We start from the raw sequence: 27,716 nt of genomic DNA, 5'->3' as shown, positions 1-27,716 counted from the left end.
ATTAACCAATGCTGCTGCAATAAAAAGGAAAAAGTGATCTTGCGGCACTAAAAACAAAAGCATCTTAATATCTTAATAAATGTAAGTATTCTGACCATTTTTTTATGCAAAATAGCCTTGTATGTAATAGTAAAGGGACAAATTCAATGTACTAAGTAGATTTCTAAAAGAAAAATCACTACTTCATGAACATGTAAAACCATGAGAACTCTATAGAAAGGTCAACTTCTGTTTTAAAAATAACTTTTACATTTGAAAATAAATCTGGCTGCTGTGGGGCATAAATTATTTGCACAACAGAGGAGGAAACTCTGAATTCAACCTGTCAGGTACTGGTCAGAGTCAACAAAAAGTTCCGGTTTGTTTTCATAAGGAAAAGAAAAGAAACTATTTTCAGGTATTGACCAGAACTCATTGGTGAACACTAAACTGAGGAGGTATACCAGTTTAGTTTCATAATTAGCACAAAGGAAAACAGAAAAAGAATAAACAAAAATAGAAAACCACAATCTAATCTTTTCCAGTATTATAAGCAAGGAAAAGTAGACAGCAGAATTACTTAAAGCAACAATGTTTTGTACTTTCTCCTAAAATGTGTTGGGGTGGGAAATATGAAGAAGAGGTGGAGATGAGGTAGTTATAGACATTTTGAAGTCTTGATTTGTTGTTAATGTTTCTGTTTCACAAACTTCCATAATTCACCTTTCCAAATAAAGTGAATAGTAATATTCAAGAAACCATTATAACAAAGATCGCTTATCTGACAAAATTAATATTTTCGATATCAAAAAGTTTAATTGGAAAAAAATCAACTGGTAGTTTGAAAATTGGAATAAATTTGCTAATCTAAACAGTTACAAATGGTGGTTAAGCCATAATGTACCGGCCCCTTGGTCTTTGTTGGTCTCCTCAGAAGTAAATCCTGAGACTAGGATTTCAGTGTAAGTAGTTCATTTGGGTAGTAAAGAGAACATTTACAGAGAAAAAGGAAAGAAGAAAAGGAAGTCTTCCAACAAAGGGTGCCTTGTTAAGTCAAGCACCACTGTGGGAGGTGGAGCTAATTCCTCTGCAGAACCTCGAGGCAGTCAAGCAGACAGTCCAGCATCATCCCACTATAGGGGCAAGTGAGCTGTGATATTGATATCCCAATTCCCAGCAGTCCATAATTGAGGGCTTCTGGGGTGTGTAAATGTCATTAGTTTCCCAGCACATCTGGCCTGGAAGAATGAAGGACAGGCAGGCAAAGTAGATTTCTCAGTTAAAAATGAAAACTTAGGGAAATAAATGCAGATGCTGGCAGTTGCACTGACATGGAAAGAAGGAGGCAATGTGGACAAGAAACCAACGACTTCTGTCATGCTGTTCTAACATGACCTCCGAGAATTCTGTGAGAAAATATCTGGGCTGAGAGGAACAATGAGAAGAGAGGCTAAGAAAGAAAAGGAAGGCAAACAGGACACTTCATAAGTTAGCTCTCTATATCCGCATGAGTAAATTAATCTCCTGGGTCCCTCATTCCACAGGGCTTAACTCTCCCACTGCCAGTCATCAGTGTAGAGTGTTTTTTATCTATTTTTCAGTGGGGAAAATTATTCACTCAACAAAATTATGTGATCTGCCATTGTGTGCCTAATTAACACGACGTTGTTGTGACACAAGGATATCTGCAAGAAATTGTGGGGAAAAGGTAAAACAAGAACAAAAATTGTAATGATAATAGTAAGTTTGGGTTAAACTGCAAGGGTGCTTGTTCACCATTTTTGAATGCTCAGTTGAGGATAGAGGGAAACATCAAATCTATTCAAACAAGGAAGTAAAATGAACTATAAGTCTTTGAGATGAAGCTCTCTCCACACTTCAGGATAGACAGACAGAGAATGAGGTGTGCTGAAGACCTGCAGCTCCACCAGAGGCAAGGAAGACTTAGAGTTCAACTCCAATATGCAACTGCTGGAGTGGGGCAGTGAAATGCCCTGCTCTTGCCTCTCTTGGATCCATGAAGTGTGCCTTGAGAGGCAGCTGCTTGAGACTCCCAGGGCCACCACAAACAAGAAAGGGATAATCTATAAGAAAGCCAGGGTGGTCCTGGAAGGAGATTGATTTCTGATGTAACTGTACAGCCCTCCATGCCTGAGGTCTCATCATACCTCCAGCCCATCTCTACTTCTGGAAAATCAGAGAAGTTTCTATCCCAAAACTTATAACTGACTCCACTCATGAGAGGTCCAGTGAATAGCTTCCTGCATTGTAACCTCCACACCCTGTGTTATTCTACTAGAATTTCCCCTGGATACCTGCTAGATGCTCTGAGTAGGCTTGAAGACTGATTAGATCTCATGTTGCCCCTGAGAAATTGGGGAAAGCTAATATTTTTCTACTCTACTGAAAAGAAAGGCAATAAGAGAAGTCAAGCCACAGGGAAAGGGAAGAACTAACACAGAAGTGTTCTTCTAGAAGAAGTAAATTATTCCTCATGGAAAAGCACTCACTCCCTGGAAGCTTTCCTTATAATCCCTCCATCCTCCAGTAAACACTGAGAAATCCTCACCCTATATCTGCTCTTTCACTCATGGATGGTTATTGTAGAGGAGACCACCTCTCCTCTCCAGGAAGATCAGACACTGTCAGAGAAGCTTCAGGTGTTTATCCCCGTCTTGTCCATAAAAGGAGACGATGTAATGCCTAGAGCAGAAAATAAACATTAAAGAGCCAGACGAACTACTACTCTCTGAATAAGGCTCCCTTTTCTCTGATGCAGCTGCATATTACATGGCTAAAAATTCTTAAACATTATTGTATCAGGCCTTAGACAAGCACTTGCACAAAAGTTATCTTACTCAGTCATCAACTCTCTGGTGAAAGTGTTATTGAGCCCATTTTACAGTTGAAGGAACTTGGAAATATTTTATATAGTTGACTTGAAAGTTTCCAAAATTGGTAAGATATGAGTTATAATTCAAACCTCAGACTCCTTACTCCAAATCCTTTGCTTTTCTACTATGACTTAGCTGCCAACCATTTCTCACATGTGGGGGAGTTGTTATTTTCACGGGCCTTGCAGAAATGGGACAGGCATGAGAATTTCCTGACAAGATCAAATGAAGTGGATGGATGTGCTACTGTGAGAGCAGGTCAATAATTTTTTGACACCATTGTGCCCTCTTGGACTAGCCTTGGGAAGAAAGCAAAATGTCAGAAAAATGTCTTTCTCTCATATATTATACCTGGCTAGCCTACATTGCCCTATCTCAATCTTTCCACGAGATAATGGAGGTGAGGGTAGAGTTTATTTTGTTTGGCTTTGTTAATTAACTCAGTACAAACATTCTGTAAACATAACACAGCTTTGACAGCATTGTATCCATATTCACACTCCCTCTGCCACAGTGCTCTCTGCAGCTGATTTAGGAGAATCTTCCTGAGACTTTGGACAGCTCCATCTTAGCCTTGCGCCAGGTTAACACCACTGCTGCTTTCTGCAAAAGGAGCCAAGCAATAAAAGGTGAGTAACAACATGGTCTTACCTTTTAACAACATGGAAATACCTTTTTTCTCACCCGCTGTTAATTTCCTTAGATCAAGTATGAAATAGTGATGGCACACAGAGAATCATTTTTCACACCCTTCTTATTTTCTAGGGCAGCTTTGTCAGATCTCAAAGTTGGAGAATTGCCCTGAGAGGGAGTTGCCCTGGACCTTTGGGTTCATGTATATGTGACAAACTACCCAGCTGATGTTTTCACCTGAGAGAAAAAGGTAACTAAAATATCACCTCTAGATCTGTAAAGTCTTGATATCATGTGTACTTGTGGTATAGTTGGAATAGGAATAAGCATTTTATAATGAAATCTGGTTAAAAATCATATAATCCTATTCCCTTTTCATATAAAGAAAATGAAGGTTATAGGAGTTAAAAGACTCTGCTAGAGTCATTAAGCTACTTTGTTGCGACACTGAATCTAGAATTTCCATCCCTCTCTCAAATTTCATCCCTCAATCTCAATCCCTCTCTCATCTCCTACTTCAACATCCAGAGCTGTGGGATCATAATTATCTTTAATAGTCAGAGAGGAACCCCTCTGGGGTGGGACTTGTTCTACCACCCAGAACATTCAACCTCCCATCACTTCCTTTGAATGGAATTCCTCTTAAGTTTAGCCCACATTCTTGTAACCTCAGGTCATTTGGAGCCTTTCTTGTATATTTTATTCCCTAAAATTTCATCTCACAGGTTTTCTGAGTTCAAATTAACTAATTAGTAAATATGTATCTATCATCTGCCTCTGTTCTTCTACATTTGTAACAGTGTAGACAATCATATACTTGACAAATATTTACAAAATACCTACTATCTGCCTCAAACTGTGCTGGGTACTGGTGATAAAGAGGGGACATGAAGGATAACGAGAGCGTAGACCCTGAACCAAGAAAGTACTTGGCTGTTTCTAGTAAGTAAAAGAAGGTAAATGTTATATTACTGACTGTTGTGTGGAGAAGGGAAGGCGTGCATGCATGCGTGAGTGTGTGTATGTGTGTGAGTGTACGACTGTGTGTGAGTGTTGTTCAGAAAGAGGCAAATCCTGAGGGCTTTGGACACTCATTTTGTAATTTACCTGAAAGCTGGCTCAACAGATCACTTAGCTCAGCAGAAGAACAGGCTGATTCCAGGTGCTGACTTCTAGAGGTACCCTCTCTTCCTAATAAAGTCGCTTGCTGGGCCAAGAAGCCCCCATTGTTCCAGAGTCCAATGGATGACTCTTGCTTTCCTGTCCATATAAAGGCATAGAGCTGGGTTCGGCAAACTATGGCCAATGCACCCAAAGCCTATTTCCTGGTTTTGTATGGCCAGTGAGCTAAGAATTTTTACATTCTTAAATATAAATTCGAAAATTCATATAAAAATAACATTCTGTGACATATGAATGTTTTATGAAATTCAAATTTGAGTGGATGTAAAGTTTTATTGGAATACAGCTACGTGCATTCATTTAGGTATTGTCTTTGGCTGCTTTCACTCAACAGCATAGGTGAGTAGTTGTGACAGAGACTATATGTCCTGCAAACATAAAATATTTAAGAAAAAGTTTGCTGACCTCTTGTGTAGAGCATTACAGAAACATGTCCCTCTCTACTGAAATGCTGGCTAATGTGGGTACACACCTGCCAGTGGAGTGAGGAGAGAACAATGGGTGGTGTACACCGCGCTACTCATTACTTGTCAAATCCCATTTTATATTTGGAGTGTTTATGTTAGTGCAGTGTGTGCCTCCTTTGCACAACAGACTATGCATGTGTGTGTGTGTGTGAGAGAGACAGAAATGTGTGTGTATTTGATTAATAGAATCATGAGATGAGGTCGGAGATGTTAAGAGGGGTCAAATCTAAGACCCCAGTTTGGAGATTCTATTCTATTCTGAGTGTGTTGGGAAGCTAATTGAATTCTGTGTGCAAGGGAAGAGACTTACCTGATTTTCTTTTTCAAAAAGTCTCTCTGGCTGTGGCATGGATAACAGGTTGTAGAGAGGCCAGGGACGAAAGAAGTATTGGTTAGGACAGCATCACAGTGGTGCAGGGGAGAAAGATGAGGTTTTGAACAGAGAGAAGCGAATGGACACGAGATTTATTTTGGAGGCAAACTAACAGAAATTGCTGATGAATTACATGTGAGGGTAAAGGAAAGGGAGGAAATATCACACTGCAATAAGTTTCACCGGGGAAAAAAAACACATTCTTAACATTTAATCCAAGGCATCAATTGTTAGATTCTCAAGCAGAGGCTTACTCCTAAAATGAAATTTCAAGAACACCAGCAAAACAACCCTGGTCAAAAAATATGCAATCATTATTAGTAACCATTGTTTTTAATTGATCATAATAAAGTTTGCTTTCTCTGAATTGGTACTAGATTCATAGACTTATCTTTTTAGAATCTATCAAAGACCTTTACGCATAGTAGAATTCTTATTTTGTCTCCCTGTTTTTATGCATTCACAATCTATGGGCTCATGTAGTCCAACACAACTTTGAAAACACACTACAAAGGCCGAGATATGCTACCAAAAAGTCTAAATCCTAATTTCCTTGATCATGAGTGAAGCTGCTTCACAGAGATTTTTAAAAAAATGTTAGACCCTTCTGCTGCCTGCTTTCAACTCCCCTCTGTGAAACATAAATATGTGGTCTCAGAAATTTATTGGGCCCCTAGAAAGACAACTTCTTTAAAAGCAGAAAAGAAAAAGACTTAGAGAAAATGAAAGTTCATAATGCGGGTACCAGAACCCAGCCTACCTTCCCCAGCAACAGCAGAGTCCACTAAATAGGTTCCAGTTATATACATTAAAATAGAGTCTTCAGATCTATAGAGATTTTATTGTTCCCAAGCATCCTTCACGCCATGGGAATCAGGGAATCCTGAGTTTACAAATGACCCAGAAAGCATTTTAAAAGAACCTGTATTATGTTATAATTACTCCCCCAGTCTCCTCCACCCAACCACAATAATTGTTTCCTCTTCCAATTAAATAATTAAATTGGACAAATTGAATTGCTCTGTTAAATGATCATGCTTCCTGTCTTCTGATAGAGTCTTTTGTTCTCCAATTTAAATACCCCAGCTCCATCCTCTGGTACTCATTTTCCATACTTCCAAGCCCCTCTAAACTGCTTTCCTGCAAAGTCACTGAAGTTTGCCCATGTACTTAAATTGTGTGGCCCAGAACTTGTGAAGAGTTCTCTATCTGATCTCTGTAGACTCAAACAAGATTATGTTATTTCCTCACTTTATACATTCACAGCAAGAGGGAAGTCAATGCCTGGCTTCAAGTCTTCAATGAACAGGCTGACGTTCTGGTTAGGGGCTAATGCAGCTCTGGTGATGTTAATTTGAAGCCGATGATCATTTGCCATTTTGAAAATCCTAGAGCCCTTAAGAATTATTCAAAATTTACTCTGCTTGTGCTCTATAAATGAAACAACAATGCCTGGATGACAACACATCTGTTTACAACATGGTTTACTGAATATTTTAAGCCCATTGTTGAGACTTACTGCCCAGAAAAAAAAGACCCTTTTCAAAATATTACGGCTCATTGACAATGTGCTTGGTCACCTAAGAGCACTGATGGAGAGGTTAATCTTTTCATACTTGCTGACACACATCTATTCTCTAGCCCATGGATCAAGGAATAATTTTGACCTTCAAGACTTATTATTTAATGAATATATTTTGTAAAGCTATAGCTGCAACGGAAAGTGATTCTTCTGATGCATTTGGGCAAAGTAAATTGAAAATCTTCTGGAAAGGATTGACCATTCTAGATGCCTTTAGGAACACCAATGATTCATGGGAAGAGGTCAAAATATCAACATTAACAGGAGTTTGGAAGAAGTTGATTCCAAGCCTCATGGGTGACTTTGAGAGGTCAAGTCTTCAGTGGAGGAAGTAACTACAGATGTGGTTGAAATAAAAAGAGAACTAGAATTAGAAGTGGAGCTGAAAGATGTGACTGAATTGCTGCAAACTCATGAAAAAGCTTTAATGGATGAGAAGCTGCTTCTTAGTGATGAGCAAAGAAAGTGGTTTCTTGAGATGAAATCTACCCCCGGTGACGATGTTGGGAATACTGTTGAAATGACCACAAAGGATTTACAATATCGCACAAAGTTAGTTGATAAAGCAGCAGCAGGGTTTGGGAGGATTGACTCCAATTTTGAAAGAAATTCTGCGGGAAAAATACTGTTAAACAGCATTGCATGCTACAGAGAAATCGTTCATGAAAGGAAGAGTCAATAGATGCAGCAAACATTCACTGTGGCCTTATTTTAAGAAATTGCCACAGCCACCCCAACCTTCAGCAACCACCACCCTGGTAAGTCAGCAGCCATCAACATTGAGGCAAGACCCTCCAGCAGCCAAAATTTACAAGTGGCTGAAGGCTCAGATGATGGTTAGCAGTTTTTAGCAACAAATAATTTTTTAATTAAGGTATGTCGTTCTTTTTTTAGACACAGTGCTATTGGACACTTAATAGACTACAGTGTACTGTAAATATAACTTTTAAATTCACTGGGAAACCAAGAATTTTGTGTGACTTGCTTTATTGCACTGTTTGCTTTAGTGCAGTGGTCTGGAACTGAACCCACAATATCTCCAAGCTATGCCTGTATTTAATATTCTGATCCAAGGCTTAAGGCCAACTTATTCTTCAGCTTAGACCCAGCCCTCAACATCCTTCCCTTTTCCCCTAGAGGTTGAACCAATTTAAATCTCAGTTAAAGAAATACTTTCTGAGATCTGGCCAAAACTTTCTTATTGTTATCTCCAGATGAGGCCACTGGAAAAAAACTCAGTAATCCAGGAAGGTCAAAAACAAACCTTGGCACATTTATTAAAAGAGTACATCATACTGGAGCTCACTGGTAAGGCCTGAGAGCACATACAGAGAGCTCTGGATCACCAGCCCTCAAGATGGGCTGTCAAGGACAGAATAGCCACAACTCAGAATGTGTTTGCTATATACTCTCCATTAGAGCGAGGAGAGTAGTTGGTCCTTCTCAAATCAGGAAAGATCATAGTGCCCTTTACAACTGTACATAACCACCTTTCAAGCTGTTTAAGCAACATGGCCATTTTGTGGGCAACAAGTAACTGCTATAATTAATAATATTATCTTCCAACACTCACCCCCTTTTAGAGGCCTTCTGAGAAACTTAGAGGCAAGCATCACTGTGTTTGGCTTTGCTGCACACTTTCTCCTGCTGAAATGAGAGAACAAGGAGTTGAGGCTGACTGCATACTCTAGGAGAGAGAGACCTAAATTTGGATATCTGCCCTCCACCAGATTCTGCAATTCTCACACCACAGCTTCAGGTAAATTGCAGCTCAGATTTCTTTGTGATGTCTTCTTTACTTCTTTTTCACTCCTATAACCCTGTGTTGTATTTTCTCCATAAGAAAATGTAAATTAGAACAGCTTCCTCATAATGGAAATTGACTATGTTCTCTACTATATAACATAGCCTCCAGCATCAGAACTGGTCTACATAAATGTTAGGTTACATGTGTTTTATTTATAAGTATTTAAGTAAATATATTTAATAAAAATAACAGTATTTTACTGAAATTGAGAAGTTAGCCGAACCAAAAAACCGCATGGGCCAGGAAAAAATTGTGGAATGACAAGTTTATTCCATAATTTATTACTTGTTCAAGTCACATATACCAGATTTATTGACCCTGAATGTGGGGCAGAAGAAAATATCAGGCAGTAAGAGAGCAACATTTTTCTAAACTAAAGAACATTGGCTGCAACATAGAAAAAAAATTATCCATTACAGAATATAAACATATTTTCCTTGGGGTCAGAAATCTAAAACAGTTCACTTACTTATTTAAAAATAACAAGAAAAGATTATAAAAGCCATTCAAAAAATCATTTAATAGTACAGGCAATTAGGTACGGAAACAGACTGAGAGAGAAGACAGCAAAAAGCAGAGTGTGTCTACACACATACGCACACGGACACACAAACCCCCTTTGAGAATAATAAAAATTTAACAACAATAAGAAAGCACAGGTCATAAAGCAGAGTGGATTAAAGGGACATAAAGAAAGATGAAGTGATTCAAAGAGAGAGGCAGCTTCGATGGGGTTGTCTTGAGGAGGTTCCTATCATACAGATCCTCCCGTTTAGTTGGCCAGAGGGTATATCCTCATATTAAATAAACCTTTGTCATCTTGCTTTTGTTTTTAGCAAACTGGAGATTCCAGTCTTTGCATTTTCTTTCACCTTTTTTCCCTGATTGCAAGCAATTGTTTTCTAATTGGTTACTATTAGGGCATGTGCATTGATTGAAACAACAAATATTTAATAAGCACCTATAACACACCAGACACCATCCTAGATTTTGGGAACACATCAGTGAGCAAAATAATGTCCTCCTCTTGTATTCTGGTAGTTCAGACAGAAAATATGTGCTAAGTTTATAATAAAATGCCAGGGAGTGACATGATCTTCAAAGAAAACTGAAGCAGGATTGGGAAATAGAGACGCAACGATGGGGTAAATTAAGGAAGGCCTCTCTGAGTTTCTAATTTTTACCAGATATCTGAATGAAGTAACAAATTAAGGCATGTGAAAGAGAGGGACATTCCAGGACTTGACATGGGCTACACTTGACATAACCTATTACAGTGATCCCCCCCTTATCCTGGGGTATACGTTCCAAGACTCCCGGTGGATTCCTGAAACCGCAGATAGCACTGGACACTATATACACTATGTTTTTTTCTATAAGTCTATACCTATGATAAAGTTTAATTTTTTAATATAAGCACATTAAGAGATTAACAACGATAGCTAATAATAAAATAGGGCAATTATTAGCAATATACTATAATAGAAGTTACTGTAAATCTTAGCAAACTCAGCATACGATTTTTTCCTCTCCTTATTTAGTCAAGAACTTTCATCTCTTCACTCAAAGGGAGGTCTTTATCATTTCTCTTTAGCATATCTGAATTGTGACTATCACTCCTCTTGTGCTTTGGTGCCATTGTTAAGTAAAATAAGAGTTTCTTGAACACAAGCACTGTGATACCCCAGCAGTTGATCTGATAACTGAGAGGGCAACGAAGTGACTAAAAGACAGCTAGCATATACAACATGGAATTGGGGACAAGGAAAGATTCATGTCCTAGGCTGGATGAAGCACGATGGGGTGAGATTTCATCATGCTATTCAGAGCAGCACGGAATTTAAAACTTATGAATTGTTTATTTCTGAAATTTTCCATTTAATATTTTCAGATTGTTGTTTACTGCATAAAATTGAAACCAAAAAGTGAAATTTCGTGTAAGGGAGGAGTACTGTGTCAGCACAGCTGGAGTGGAGTGAGTAAAGGGAAGAGTGATAGGAAAGGAGGGCACAGAGAAAGGCTTCATCGGCCAGATAAGTTGTGGCAAGGAATTTGGGGGTTACTTTAAGTGTGTTCAAAAGATTGGGAACAGGAAGATGATGTAATCAGATTTTTAAAAAACGATCAGTCTAGCTACCATTTGGATAATTGTCACAAACACGTAAACATGGAAACAGGCAATTTAAGAGGCTTTCGTAGTAATTTAAGTGAGAATTTCAGGGTAGCATTTACCAGGGTGAAAGCTGATGGGAATGCCAAAAATTGTTCAATTCTGAAAGCTTGGATCATGGGGTCTAGAACATTTGTTGATGGTTTGGTTGTAGGTACTGAGAGGGGTGGTGAGCTGTGGCCAAAGTTTGTGGCCTGAGCAGCTGAGTAAACGGAGGTGTCATTTAATGATAACGTCAAAAATCTTTAAGTAATCTAATACTATGCTGCTAATTGAATTGTAAAGAAATTCAGAGACTATCTTCATGAGAAAACTTCTGTAGAGTCATTTGTAACATGGTAATGTCTTCTTATTGCAGTTTCAGGAAAAAAGAAACGAAAAGCCCAGGAGGGAATAATCACTCTGACCCTGTGAGCGAATTCATTCTTCTCGGATTCACGTGTATCTGGGAGATTAGGATGCTCTCTTCTAGGTCTTCTCTGTGATCTATGTCCTGATGCTAATTGGAAACCTGTGCGTTATCTGTGCAATGTGATGGGACCACCATCTCCATATCTCCATGTGCATCCTACTGGCCAATTTTTCATTTGTTATGTCATTCTACTGTCCCCAATATGCTAGCCAATTGGCTTTCTGAGACCAACACCATTTCCTTCTCTGGCTGCTTCCTCCAGTTTTAGTTCTTATTCTCCATGGGCACCACTGTGACCTTCTTCCTGTCTGCCATGCCCTTTGACAGGTACCTCACAATCTGCAGGCCCCTGAACTATCCCATTGTCATTACAGTTCAACGCTGCATCAGAATGGGAGCCTACCCCTGGGTGTGTGGTTTTCCCGTTTTCGCCTCCCAGGTTATCTTATGACTTTTTATGTGATTTAGATCCCCTTATGAAGTTGTCCTGTGTGCTAGCTCCTGCCACTGAGATCATCTGTGCCATCTTTAACTCAGTCCTAATTTTCTCCACTTTCCTCTTCATTTCCATCTCCTGCACCCTGTTTATCAGAGCTGTGTTGAGGGTCCCCTCAGCAGAAGGCTGGCATAAGGCTTTCTGCACATGTGGCTCCCATCTGGCCGTGGTGTCCCTGTTCTGTGGCTCCATCATGGTGAAGTATGTGAGGCCAACAGCAGGCGATCCACCAGGGATTAAGAAAACTGTAACTTTAATTTATTCTGTGATGACTCCACTTCTCAATCTCTTGATCAATAGCCTCTGGAATAAGGAAATGAAGGAGGCCCTGAGAAACTGTTAAGGATTATAAGATTTGGCAAAAGACAGCCTCTGAAGAACTAGAATCCAAAGACATGGAGGACACAGAGTGGTATAAAATAACAGGAACTTAATGATCTTAAGTAAATTTGAGAGACAAATATTTTCCTATGTTGTGTGGAATATTTTTAAGGATGCATTTCATTGAGGCAAATAGAAAATAAGAACTTACTGGAACTTGCATAAATTATTTGTACTAGGCTTTATTATATTAATATTCCTGTGTGTAGTGCATGGAAACAGGAAAATGCCAGACATTCTCAGGCATTTTTGAAGAAAAAATCCTGAGTAAACCAGATGGCAACTGGTCAGTTTCTATCTTTTGCAGATTTAGGTAAATTGGTCTCCGAGCTCCAGTTTCATAGTGATTAGATGTCTGGAGTCCCCACTATTATCTCCCTACACACACACACACACACACCATACAAACATGTTCCTGCTTGCTTTTCTCCTCCCACTCCTGAATCCACCTGATGTCTTGTTTTGATCACATCAACCTAGACATGGCACTCATGCCCTTCAAAATTTTATCCCAAAACAAACTCATTCCAGCTTAGTGTAGGTTTATTAACCTGACTAGAGGTTGGGGTTAGGGAGAGTCAGAGGAAGGGCCCCTGTGCTGAACACCCATTCAACCTCTCATGTTATACCTGGTGCTGCCTCTTTCTCTTCCTTCCTCATTTTCTTCCCACCATCTACAAGAGTGACAAGAACATCTTTCCCTTCCTTTTTCCAAATAATTCTGTCCATGTGTACGTCTTTTGAGATTTGAGATTCTTCCTCAAGCGGGCTTGTCAAAAAACTTCTTCTAGGCAAATTCAACTCTTGAACATGATCTTTAGAAAGTAGTTTTCTCCAACTGGTTACTTTTTAGGATGTTTTAGGTTCTTATAATGTGATATATTCCTTCTTTATCTTAGAACCAGCAAGAAGCACTCAATTCAAAAGGATACATGTACTGAAACAGAGTAGAGGTGAGACTTGAAAATGAGATTACATGGAAAAAATTAAAGAAACTGCAATGATTCATAGTTTAAGTGCTTCATGATTTTAAAGTGCTTTTCTCTCTGCATGTATTAGAACAAACACTAAACATGCAGAGAGGACAGTGTGTGTGAGTCTGAGGATAGTAATAAGATAGTATGGCCAAGGTCTGAAATGAGGTGTATTACTCTCCAGTTAATTTTCAAGGTGGCTTCCTGGAATTATCATATTGCATCTTAGTAAATAAGTCTTACTCTGAGAAGGCACAATCTCAGCTACTAGTGGAATTGTGCCCAGTTCTATAGGAGCACAAAAAAGCAAATTTGCTTGTGTATTTTCACTTTAGTTATGCAAGGGAGATGAAAGTCAAGTTCTGTGGGGGGTGAAAGTGTGACTTACTTTAAAGCTTGGGTGCAGGGCCAAGGCTAGTCTCTGAGGCCCTTTGTGTAGATCACAGGATCACAAAGCAGCCCCTCAGCTGCAAGTCTTGATCAGAAGTGCTTTCATGCACCTCTTCTTCAGGTGGGCCCCACACACTTCAGGGTGCACATCTCTGCTCCCAGGCACAAGCTGGGTGACAGTTACCACTCCCTGGCTTGAACTGGCTCTCTTATTCCAGGAACAACCTGCAGAGCCTTATGCAATATCCCTTGGTAGGGGAGGGAAGAAGTGAGCCCCATGCAGCCTTCCCTATAGTCTCTCATTGAAGTATTGAACGAAAGCGGGAGGCAAGTGTTTAACCCTCCAAGTCTCCTAAAGGAAATAGGGAGAATAAGGTAGGGGTTAAAATATGGCACGTCAACACTCATCAATTCTCTCTTAAATTGAAACTCAGAAATTTGCTCTCACCCTAGTACTTATTTACCTGCCTATTTTTCTTTATCAAAGACATTGATATTTGATGTGAATTTTCATAAAAATAATTTCAAAGAATAATTAAAATCAATAAGAAACTTTAAAATGGTGGCCAGATGCCAAGTAGACATACAAAATATTATACTAATGAAATGTATATGAAGAAAATTGCAAATACTTACCTTAAAGCAGTACAAAAAAAGATATGAATAAATGGAGATATCTACCATGTTCTGGATATAACAAGTAAATGTTATAAATGTCATTGCATCCAAAATTAATTTATAATTTAATGAAAAGAAAATAATGATAACATGAAAATCTTACCTATTCAAATATTCAGTAACTGGAGATTGATTAACTTAATTATCATACATCCAAATTATACAATATCATACAGACAGTAAAAATCATGTTTTGAAAAACATTTGATGAGTTGGGAAAATGCTAACCATGTAATGCTAAGTTTAATTTCTCTTTTTCCAAGATAGGACTTACATAATTGTTTCCAAACTTATTTTGTAATTAAGGAAGTACAGGAAGGGAATATATAAAAAAATTTCATGGTTGCAATATTTTAATAAAATTATGGGTGATTTTGTTCTGCTTCTTAATGTGTTTTACAAATTTACCGTGATAAAGCTTCTTATGTTTTCTCACCGAAATAAAAAATGTTAGCTCAAAATTCTGAACACCATTAAAGAAGGTTTATTCTTATTTCTAACTGCTCCCTCAGAGTGAAATGGGGGGTGTTGCTTCAGGAACTGAAGCTGAGTCAACACAGTGGGAAACGGTCTGGCGTCCACATGCTGTTGGCTGCAGCAGCCACTAAAGAACTTTCATCAGTAAAATCTAGAAAGAATTTGGGTGATAGATCCTATCCCCAAAACTAAAATTGGTTCAGAATCAATACACTGAACACATACCTAATCCTTTAAGGACAAAATAACATATACATAAAATACACAAACAAACTCGTTGTGTCTTGTATTTCCTACAAATTTTCTTGGAAAATTTACTTGCTGCTCTGAACTCTTTTAGGACACAAGGTTCTGTGTTGGTGCTGCATGTGCTGTTTTGGGGACCTCATCAGAGTCCTCCCAATAGCACAGGTGGTATAAACTCATCACTTATAAGTAGATTACATAGGACAGGATTTCCCACTTCTAGCTTTGTGCTCCTTCCTCAAACCAGTTCTCTTTTATATCATTTGCATTTCCTCTTATCTATCTCAACACTTCAAGCTTCCTCATAGAAAATCAGCCCTGCAGAATGATCTGAAATTGCTAATAAACTATGCATCCTCCAATTAATAAATTGTTAAGACCACTGTAGTATGTATAAATAATAGAATACTTTACCAATATTAAAATAATTTCAAAGATTGTCCCAAAAAATGGGTAAAGACATAAGATACTCTTTGAAATGAGAAAAATAAGATTCGAATTTATTGTAGTATGATTCAAAATAGAGTAGGAATGGGGAAAATGCAGCAAGGTATTAATAACAATTTGATTTAGATAGACTAGTAGTGCCATTAATAACTTCGTTATGTTTTGTCACATTTGTCAGTTTTTCTTAGTTTTATTTTCTAAACTAGTCATTTAAATTGTATATAATTTTCTGACACCATGTAATTGCCTAGTAACAAGTCAAAGAGGAAACATCCTGCAGTGGTATGAACTTGAAATGATTAAAACCTTTATATAAGTGCGAATGATGTTAATGGTGTTATTGTGGGGATGGGAGTGCACGAGAAGAGGTATTTTGGGAGAGATTTAGGCTGGCGAGTCTCAGGCCTTTGCAGTGGTCTCCCTGAGACAGTGTCCTCCTCAGGGCTCTATCAGCATCAGCACTGTGTGTGGGAAAGTGACCTGACTTGTGTATTTAACAAGCTTAATTTCCTCTGTAGTTGTGTCTTTAGCTTTCTCCATATCCTTCCAGGCCTGTCTGTTTAGATATGCAGGAATCATTCCTGATTGTCCTCTTGAATCTCACCCCACACCACAAGGTGCCTGAGATTGTCTTTAGATCTTAGGCACAATGAATCCTACCATTTGTGACAACATAGATGGACCTTGTAGTTATTGTTCTAAGATAAGTAAGTCAAATGGAGAAAGCCAAATGCTGTTTGATCTCACTTATATGTGGAATCTAAAAAAAAAAAAGAAGAAGAAACCAACAACAACAATTCAGAAAAAGAAATCAGATTTGGGGTTACCAGAGGTGGGGGTCAGTGTCGGGGGAATTTGAGGAAAGTGGTCAAAAGGTACAAACTTTAAGTTATAGGATAAATAAGTACCAGAGATGTAATGTACAACATGATGAATATAGTTAACACTGTTGTATGATACATAAGAAAGTTGTGAAGAGAGTAGATTTATAAGAGTTCTAAATACAAGAAGAAATGCTTTTCTCCTTATTGTACCTATATGAGATGATAGATGTTAACTAAACCTATTGTGGTAATCACAATGTACGTAAATTCAACCATCATGCTTCACACCTTAAACTTATACAGTGATGTATGAGAATTATTTCTTAATCAAGGTAGAAAAAAAATTTTTAAAAATGGAGTGAGGGGACCTCAGCCAGACAGTGAGGAACCAGAAACAGGGGATAAACGACACAGAAACTCTGAGGAATCAGAATGTTGATACCAGTCTTGGAAAAAGCTTAGACTTGCCCACTGCTTTGATTTTTACTTTCGTTAGTTTGTTTATTTTATTTAGTTTTTGAGGAAGATTAGCCCTGAGCTAACATCTACCACCAATCCTCCTCCTCTTTTTGCTGAGGAAGGCTTGCCCTGTGGTGACATCTGTGCCCATGTTCCTCTACTTTATATGTGGGATGCCTACCACAGCATGCCTTGCCAAGCGGTGCCATGTCCACACCCAGGATCTGAACCAGCGAACCCTGGGCTGCCAAAGCAGAGCATGCGCACTTAACCACTGTGCCACTGGGCCAGCCCCACTGTTTCATTTATTAGAAGGATCCCCAACTGGAATAAAGGAGGAGGTGATGAGAAATTGACTTCAAATTGGCCAATTTCAGAATGAAGTCGACAAGCCAGTTCATAAACTCTAAAAATATCCTAGCAATTGGCTACAGATTTCCATGTTACAACCCCCATCATCATCTCTCTATATTATAACATTGACAAAAAAGTTTAAAGGGAAATAAATTGGGAAGATTTACCTTAATAGATGTCAAAACTTATTATAGAGCTATGATAATTAAAAGAATGTGCTACAGGTGCAACAGGTACAAAAAGAAAGATGGAATTTAATAGAGAATCCAGAAACCAATCTATGCATGTATAGACACAATTTATAACAAGATTAGCACTGCATAGCAGGGGTGGAATGAAGGATTTTTTAGCAAAAATATAACGAAAACGTGTCTAAGTCAAATGGATTTTCACGTGAAATAATGAACTTTGACCTCTATTTCACAACATACACCAAAATTAAGCCCAGGATGATTACAGATCAGAAATGTGAGAGGAAAGACATTAAAACTGCTAAAAAATAAATAAAATGTTTGCATGACCTTAAGCAAAAAAGAATTACTTATAATGAAACTTGATTGATACATTGAACACACTAAAATTAAGAACTTCTGTTTCTTAAAAAATATTAAGAAACTGGAAAAATAAGCCACATAAATGGGAGAAAATACATATACATATGTATGTGTGTGAATACATGTAACTGCTGAAAGGCTTATTTGCAGAATGTATTTTTTAAATCTTTAAAGTAGCAGCAAATTCCCAATAGAAAAATGGGCAAGATTCTTGAAAAGTCATTTCAAAAAAAGAGTATATCCAAATATCGCACAGGATGTGTTTCCTAAATGTTTTTTTAAAAAAACTGATGTAACCAAGACTTGCAAAAATGACAGAATAATAGGGATTATCATTTACTACTCATGAGAATGTACATTTGGGCAGCCATTTTGTAATATACTCTTTGATGTTATCTGTTAAAAGTTGAATGTATGCTTTCCATAGGACCAACTGATTTCGTGTATGTGCAACATAAATTCCTGCAAGTATACACCAAGAGATCTGCAGAATACTATTCATTGCAGCATTTTGTATAACAGCCCAAATTTGAAACAACCCATGTGTCCAAACAATAGAGTGGAGACGTTATATATTCATTCAAAAGAATATTATACAGTAATGAAAATAAATGAACTACAGTTTATGAAAGACCATGGATAAACATCACAAATTTAATTATGAATGAGAAATTCCAAATGCAGAATAGATGCTGTTATGTTTTCATTTATGTATATTTCAGAAACAGGCAAATTTATAGTATTGAAGATAGAGGTAACTTTGGAGAGAGAAGTAGTAATAGGAAAGGTCACAATGAGGCATCTGGGATGTTAGGTAATGTTCTATTTCTGTTATTAAGGTGATAGTTAAATGGATGTGCGCACCTTAATAATTCAATAAACTTTATAATTATAATATGCATAACTGTAGGTACAATATTTTCAAATTTAAAAATCCCTTAAGCCATATCATTTTATTCTCTGCTTAAACACCTCCCCTGATCCTTTCTTACAGTGAAAGCTAAAGTCTTTACAATAGCCTATGATGCCCTAAATGATCTGCTCTCACCTATTCTTTCTCCGCCATCACGTCTTACACTTTGCCCATTGCTTTCAGTGCTGCAGCCACGCTAGCCTCCTTGCTGTTTCTCCAGCATCTCACACTTCTTTATACCTCTGATTTCTATGATTGACTATTCTTTTCACCTCGAATGCATTTCCCCTGGATATCTATAAAGTTTTTTCTCTCACTTCAAGATATTGTTTAAAAGTCACCTTCTCTTTAAGGTTTTCTTCACCCCTCTATTTAAAATCATAATCCCCCATTCTAAGAGGCTCTCCCCTACTCATGCTTCATTTGTTCTCTGTATTATTTTCTAACATACTATATAATTATCTTATTTATGTTATTTATTTTCTTCTTCCTCCAATAGAATGTAGATATTATGAATACAGGACTTTTGGGGTTTCTACAATATCCTTGGGATCTGAAATAGTGATTGGCACATGGTAGGTATTCAATAAATATTTCTGGAATTACTGAATACTAAATTTCTTGAACTGCTAATTCTTTTTTCCCAGCTTTATTAAGATATAATTGACATACAACATTGTGTAAGTTTAAGGTGTATAACATGATGATTTGATCCACTCTGTGATTCAGCTAGTTTTTGTTGCAAAATTGCCATTCTGCGGCCATGATGTACAACACAACTTTTACTCTGACTTTCCTCAATTCATCGGACTTGCCTGCGCAGATACCTACAGGTTAGAGTTCATGGTCTCAGCCAACAGTGAGTTTATATCTCTGGGCTCATTCTTTATATTGATTATCTCCTGCAGTTTTATCCTGATCTCTATTCAGAAACAATCTTCAAGTGGTTCATCCAGGGTCCACTCCACTTTGTCAACTCATATCATTGTGGTGATTTTGTTCTTCGGCCCTTGAATCTTTGTTTATATCTGGCCTCACCCCAAATCACACCTTCACAAATTTGCTGCTGTTGTTCATGCAACTCTCACTCCTTTTTTAAATTCAGTCACCTGTACATCCAGGAACAAAGAACTGAAAGTGGCAATGAGGAAAGAATGCAGTCAATTCATTATTTATAGAAGGATTTCATAAACTACAAAAGTAGTATGAAGTTTCCTTACTGACTTGGAGTAACATTAAATTTATATTAGTTCAATATCAGGAGTTTCCAAGTACCTTACTAATATTAAGCTGTCCCAGATTGAAACAACACGGTTCTTTTTAAAATCTTAACTCAGAAATTGTGTTGCTGCCTATGGTTAAAGGAAGAACATGATGTGGTAAGAGGTATCTCTTGGAGAAGACCAATTGCTTGTCTTTCAGGAGACATTAACCTCGATGAATTTAATGTATTCTAGACTTCAAAACTGAGTCTCTTCAGTGTCAGAGTGAGGTAGATAAGGGGATGTTGATTGACATTAAATAAATTGACACTAGAAGAAAATATATACATCAAGATGCCAGTTTATGAATGTTGTACAAAATAATTGGTCAAGTGGTCTGGATCTCCAGATACGACTAGCGAATTCTTTCAATATAGGAAAATTTCTGGGTAGTCAAGTGATGATGAGAACATTAATGACCAGGGAATCAGAGCAAGAGGAGTTAGCTGGATTATTCAAACACTTAATCATATCAGATTTTGATAGCTAATGCCTATATCTCCACACTAGGATATGCGTGTCACCATAATCTGAAAAATAAGATCCTTAGTCCAGGCCACCCTTTTGTCTGGACGGTGCTGTCTAGTCATCACAAGACTTACCTCTTGATTCTCATTTGTACTATGTTCCAGGCTGGCTAACCCCTATGTTCTTAAAGATTCATTCTTATTTCCGTATGTAACTAGCCAGGTTGTTCCTTTTCCTTCTGCTGATGTAAGATATTCATGTTGCATTTTCATGAGTTGAGTCATAGCAAGATAAATTTTAGTTTGAGAAGTATTTGACACGATTATATTCCATTCTATAGGAATGAAGGATTTGCATGTATAGATTTACAAATTTTCATTCATATCTATTTCAACAAAGGAACCAAGGCTCATTCTCGGCTAGAGATATAAAGCAAATGACTCTAAACCTTGTACATCCTTATACATACTCCATACAACTTAATCAGTTTATCAATATTCCTATTGTCTTGTAAGTCGTCCTTATTTACTTCCTAATTTACATCATTTGATAATTTATTTGTCTTTTTCTTGATTTCCATTGCCCTTATATCATTCATTCATTCTTTGAGTCCTTCCTTGGACACTTCGCATACCAATACATACATACATATGCAGTTTACTAGCTAGCATTTATACTCAGCCTCCTTATAATTTGCTTGGAAGTGGCACTTTTTAAAATGGAAATTTCTCTGGATGTTTCTTCTATTGATTAAATAATGTCCAATAGATCTAGTAGGGATTCCCAGATTCTACATTGTTTATGTATGTTAATTTAGAAAACGTGCACGCTCCTACCAATCTTTTCTCTTTCTGCCTTTCTGCCAGGTCTGTATCTATGACAAGATGGATTCCCCAACTGCTTAGTGACTGAAGATTTTCTGTACCATTGATGTAAAACTTTGTTAAAGGTCATTCTTTTTACTCTAAAGAGATAACTGCTTTTAGATTATCTCTAAAGAGATAATCTACTCTGTCCTTTGCCCAAATCAGCAAGTTCCTTCTTCTCGTAAATGTATCTTTCTCTAGCAGTAACCATGTGTTATGATTAAAAGATGACATATAGGTCCTATCTCTCTGATAAATACTATTTGGTCAAAAGTTGGGCTTCTGAACCAAGGCATAGGAATGTATCTCTAGCCAGAGTTGAATAGTACAAGTATGAGCCTCTGATCAAGACGGGGGCCAAATCTGAGGTTTTCCCCAAGATATGGGACTTGAAAATAGAGAGAAAGCAAGCCTTAGTCTTGCTTTATGTAGACATGTAGACACTGCTGGTAATCATCTTTTCTGCTGTCAGAAATAAAATTTTGGAGAATGAAAAAAGATATGTGAGAAAAGGTATAGCATTCAAAGAGAGATGCTTGGAGATATTCAAGTTCCTGGTTCCACCTGTCTTGGGCATTCATCTTCATCATATGAGCCCCCCACTCAATATGGTTATTAGCTAAAATAATAAATGAGATAATGCATGCACCCTCTTCCTTAAGTTTAAGCTGTGTTCTGTCATCTACAATCAAAAGGGTAGTGATAAATAATTCTCCAATTCTAAGGAGATTGTATTTTCAATTACTTCTGAGGTGACACCCTTCATTATATTCTTATTTCTTTAAGAAAATATTATTTTTTCTTCTAATAGAAAGAAAACATACTCACTATGCAAAATTTATTTGGAAATTAGAGATGAAAACATAGAAATCACTCATAAAGTCACCATATGGACAGAATTATTAATAATCTCCTGGTATATTTATTTCTAGTGTTTTTCTATGCCTAAATATAAATAAATTTTTAGAAAATTGGGATTTTTGATCTCTACATTTTTATTCTGCCTTTTTTAAAATTAATTTTCTTTTTTTTGAGGAAGATTAGCCCTGAGCTAACATCCACCGCCAATCCTCCTCTTTTTGCTGAGGAAGACTGGCCCTGAGCTGACATCTGTGCCCCTCTTTCTCTACTTCATATGTGGGATTCCTGCCACAGCATGGCTTGATGAGTGGTGAATGGGTCCACACCCAGGATCCAAATCAGTGAACCTAGGGCTTCCGAAGTGGAACGTGTTAAATAAACGGCTGCACCACAGTGCTGGCCCCATTATTCTGCCTTTTTGATTAATATTATATTCTGAGAATTCCCTCAGATTATTAAATTTTGCAGTACAAAATAATTTTAAGCACATACATAGTATTACAACATATGGCTATACTATATATGTTATTCCTCTATCCAACGATAGATTTGCTTGTCTAATTGTCTTCAAACAACAATTATATTGTCCTTAGTTTTGCTTTGCCTTAAAAACGCTTGCATATACCTCTGTCTATGTTTCATATTACTTCCTTTGTAGATTGATTTATTTGGAATTAATGGAGTATAATAATATTTTAAACCCTTTATTTGTATTGTACTTACTCCCCAAAGTTTTGTACCCGCTGAGAAGTATTCCATTTTAGGACCCATCCCAAAGCACCGAATATGATCATTTATTAAATATCTTTCCTCTTTTCATTTTGTTGATGGTTTTCTTTGCTGTGAAAAAGCTTTTTAGTTTGATGTAGTCTCATTTGCTTATTTTTTCTATTATTTCCCTTGCCTAGTCAGACATGGTGCTTGAAAATATGCCACTAAGACCAATGTTGAAGACCATACTGCTTATGTTTTATTCTAGAAGAGTAATGGTTCCAGGTCTTACAGTCAAGTCTTTAATCCATTTTGAGTTAATTTTTGTGTATGACGCAAGATAGTGGTCTAGTTTCATTCTTCCTCTGGTGAGTATTTTTCCAAAGAACATGAAAACATGAATGTATAAAGATATATGCACCTATATGTTTATCGCACATTTATTCACAATAGCCAAGACTTGGAAGTAACCTAGGTGCCCATCAAGAGACGAATGGATAGAGAAGACGTCGTATATGTACACAATGGAATATTACTCAGCCATAAGAAATGATGAAATCCAGCCATTGTGACAATATAGACAGACTTTGAGGGCATTATGCTAAGTGAAATAAGTCAGGGGGTGAAAGTCAAATAAGATACGGCTTCACTCATAAGTAGAAGATAAAAATAATGACAAGAAAACACATAGAAACAGATTGGATTGGTGGTTCCCAAGGGGAAGGCAGGAGGGAGGAGGGCGAAAGGAGTAATTAGGTACATGTGTGTGGCGATGGATTGTAATTAGTCTTTTGGGTGGTGAACACATCGTAATCTTCACAGAAATCAAAATATATAACAATGTACACCCCAAATTTATATAATGTTATAAACCACTGTTACTGCAATAAAAAAAGAAGAAGAAAATAAAAAAAAATCTCTCTCTTTAGAAGACAAAACAGATGAAAATCTTATTTTAAATTTCTTCAAGTTTTGTATGCGTCTCCTTATCAAATGTTGTTACTAATACGAACATTTTGAATTATGTGTGTCTGGAATCCTATCAAAACAATCTTAAAATAACTAAAACAAAAAAGAAATGTGTAGTTTCACTTTTGTGAGAGGAAAAAAGATCTAGAGAACTGTTTCACAACAATGTGCATATAGTTAACACTACTGAATTGTACACTTAAAAATGGTTAAAATGGTAAATTTTATGCTATATGTGGGTGTGGTTTCTTTTTACTGCAATTAAAAATAGTAACATATATATGCATTTTTTTTTTGAGGAAGATTCATAAATATATGGTTCTTTAACCTCCAACTCCCTGAGCTATAGAGCCAAATAAAAGTTACAAATTGTTAAAGTCCAGATGACCTCACACTGGGCTCCCACTAAAGCTATGGCTAATCACAGGACCTTGAATTTCTTTTACAGAGAAACTAACGTCCAGAGAATATCAACAAACTGAAGCTTCCCAGGCCCAACTCCTTGGCTCCCTGAAGTCAGAGTCTACCTTCCACCATGGAGATAACAGCCAAAAACACTCATCTGAGTGTTTGTCGCCTTTGTCTCCTTTGCTGGAAGCAGCCCCAGACACAGGCCAATGGGAAAATGCTGATGATGGCCCGCGTCCCCTGCCTAAAACCCTAAATAGAAACCCCTATCCACTTATTAATGGGAAGCAAGGAACTTTTGGGGCTCTGGCCCTTGCTTTACTCCCTCTGCCTGGCAAAGTAAAGCCTTTCCTTTTCCACCCAAGACTCTATTTTCGTTATTTGGCTTGGCATCGGGATCAGAAACTGAACTATTGGTACAGAGCCAGCCTCGTAGACTCCAGGGGTTCACTCAATTTAACATTTTTAGATTTTGCTCTCTCATTCATTCTCTTTCTCTTTCTCTTTTCTCCTTAATTTTTTTCCTCCCTCTCTATCTTTTAACTCTGTTGATCTTTGTTCATTGGCCTTATTTTCTTTTTTTTACATGGATTTCTTTATGTATGATATGGGGAGAGGAGAGAGGCTCCAAATAACTCAAAACTTAAAACATTCCAGTAGAGCAATCTCATAGAATGTGGAAAGATTTTCTTATCCAGCATCCTTATTAAAACCCAGTGAAAGGATACTAACTGGCATTGTTTTAGCTCCATGCCAGGTGTCTCACAGGCCAGGTGGATCACATACCCAACCCAACGGGCAGGGGCCAAGGTTACCTGGTTGACAGCCTCCAAAAAACTACATGAATTTGAGGAGGAGCACTTCCCAAATAGGGGAGGTAGGGTATAGCCATCAGTACAAAGTGAAAAGTGACTCAAGGCAGACAAAAAAAGTTGTCACATATGTTTTTTCTTATTTGAAATAGAAATTAATATCTTTTGCTGAAGCCTTCATCTTCCCCATACTCATAGGGAGCATATTAGTTTTGTCATATTGATTTACCAGTCCCAATATATGTTAACAATATTAACTCCTTTATTATCATATTTGTGTACAAAATACTTCCTCCAGGTTTTCTTTTTAATTTTAGCTATCATATTCTGCAATATTAAAGTTGTAGTTTTTGTGACTCAAACTCTGTGAAGCTCTTTAACTATGACTTCATAATTTTTATTCTTAGGAAGCCCTTTGCTATTGTAGTATCTAATGAATATTCATGAACATGTATTTCTAAAATAGTTAATCCACATGAAAATTCTTTTTGGTGTAAAAGATAAGAGAGGATATACATTTTTAAAGTTTACTTATTAATTTTCTCAGTGCCATTTAATGAATAATCATCTCCTTCAGATTTGTAACCTTTTTACACCACATTGTTACATAAAATATGGTCCTTGTCTCTTCTGAGATCCAGAGCCATACTTAATACCCCTTCTGACATCTTCTCTTGAATGCCTCATATGCCCTTTGACTGAATAGACTCAAAACGGTCCTCATGATCATCACTGAAAACTGTATCTTCCTGTGATATCATCTATCCTGTCACAGAAACAAGATATCCAAGATTGATTCTCTCCCACTCCCTTCCGTCCCCCTTTACTCTTTCTCTCTCAATTTTTTATTCGTGCAGAGAATATCAAATGCCTAATAAGTGTTAGGCATTATTGTATGCTTTGGGATACATCAGTAAATAAAAATTAATTTCTACTATTGTAGAGCTTATATTTTAGTAGAGCTATCCAGAGAATAAATAATAAAGAAACTAAACAAGCAAGTTTTAAAGTAAGTTAAAAAGAAATGAGTGCAATAGCAATATGTTAGAATAGGTTAAGATGAATCTGAAACTCCAGAGTTGGGGGAGTAGGTTGCACTTCTAAGTAGGGTAGTCAGGGGAGGCATCAGGCAGATGTCATTGAGCAAACATTTGATATAGGTGAGTGAGTGAGCAATGCAGATATCAGTGAGGAAGGCAGAAGATATAGCCAGTACAAAGGCCTACAGTGACTTCTGTGTTCTGGAAATAGCAAGAAGGCCAGTGTGACTTTGTCACTGTAAAAAAGAGGGAAAATAGTAGCAGAATATTCAAAGAGGTTAAACGATGTCAAGTCATGTAAGATTCTTTAGACCATTGTAAATAATTTGGGTTTTACTCTTAGGCAGGGGGGACCACTGGATGATTCTGAGCAGACAGATGACGTGATATCACTTACATTTAAAATTATTTTTGTATCTGGTTTTCCTGCTAAGAATAGTCTGTGGAAGGATGGGGTAATGGTACAGGGAGTGATAAGTTAGTAGTGCATTGCAAAAGTTAATGGAAGAGAGAGATGGTGGCTTGGGGAGCAATGCAGATGGGAAATGTGGTGAGATTTTGAAGGGTTAGCAAACAGGATTTACTAATTGATGAGATATTGGACGTGAGAGAAAAGACTCCAAGTGTTTTGGTTTAAGCAACTGGAAGGATGAATTTGACATCACTTACAATGGAGGAGCTGGTAAAAGCAGAAGCTCAATTTTGTGTATATTGAATTCAATATGTTTACTGGATACCCAAATGGAAATGTAAAGTAGGCATCTGGATAAGCAAGTGTGATATACAGGATAGAAATCTGAGCAAGAGATTGACACATAGATGTTGTTTAAAGGCATGGTACTAGATGAGATAACCTAGAGATGAGTACAGAGAGAAAAGACATGAGGTTAAAAACCTGAGCCTTGGTATTCACAAAGATTATGAGATCAGAAAGAGAGTGAATAATTATGAATGGAGACTAAGAAGGAGCCCCCAGTGATATAGAAGAAAAACCAGGATTGTGTGGTGCCTGGGAAGACAAACAAAGAAAATTTGTGTGAAGGGTGGAGGAAATAACTATGATCAAAAGATGAAGACTGAGAATTGATCACTGGATTTAGATATAAATGTCACGGGGGAACTAAAAGAGAAGTTTTAATCGAGGTACATTTGGTAAATTTTGATTAGAGTGGATTTGAAAGAAAACAAGGAGAGAAGAATTAGACAAAGGGAGCAGAGACAACTCTTTTGAGAAATTTTGCTGGAAAGGTCTTTAGAGAAATGGAGCAGTAGCCAGAAAGGGAAGGTGGATCAAGAGATTTTAGTATGGTAGGAGATATAACACATGGTGAGGGCTGAAGGGGATGATAAAACACAGCGGAAACATTGATCATATAGAAGAGACCAAGGAAAAGTAAGAGTGGTTCTTGAGTGCACAGGAGGGAAGGGTTATAATGAATGAGGTAAGGGTTTACTTAGACACTGGTTACATTGCCTTAAAAGGAAGAGACGAGGAAATATTTTTTTCTTCTGCCCAAGTGAGCTATAATTCTGTACCTTTCTCAAAATTGATCTAACAGCTAATTTTCTTTCTTGCGGTGGTTGCTCATGCCTGATATTTTGATTTTTCCCTATAAAATAAATGGGC

At 37.3% G+C, this 27,716-nt stretch overlaps 1 pseudogene; it reads left to right on the top strand.

Annotated features, from left to right (window-relative positions):
* The first annotated feature begins 11,646 nt into the window (after positions 1–11,646).
* Positions 11,647–12,338, top strand: LOC124235096 (olfactory receptor 11H6-like; annotated as a pseudogene).
* The last annotated feature ends 15,378 nt before the right edge of the window (positions 12,339–27,716 follow it).

Source organism: Equus quagga, chromosome 2 (assembly GCF_021613505.1).
Source record: "Equus quagga isolate Etosha38 chromosome 2, UCLA_HA_Equagga_1.0, whole genome shotgun sequence".
Classification (NCBI taxonomy): Eukaryota; Metazoa; Chordata; class Mammalia; order Perissodactyla; family Equidae; genus Equus; species Equus quagga.
The sequence above is the reverse complement of the archived record's forward strand: the minus strand, read 5'-3'. Positions and strand labels throughout refer to the sequence as shown.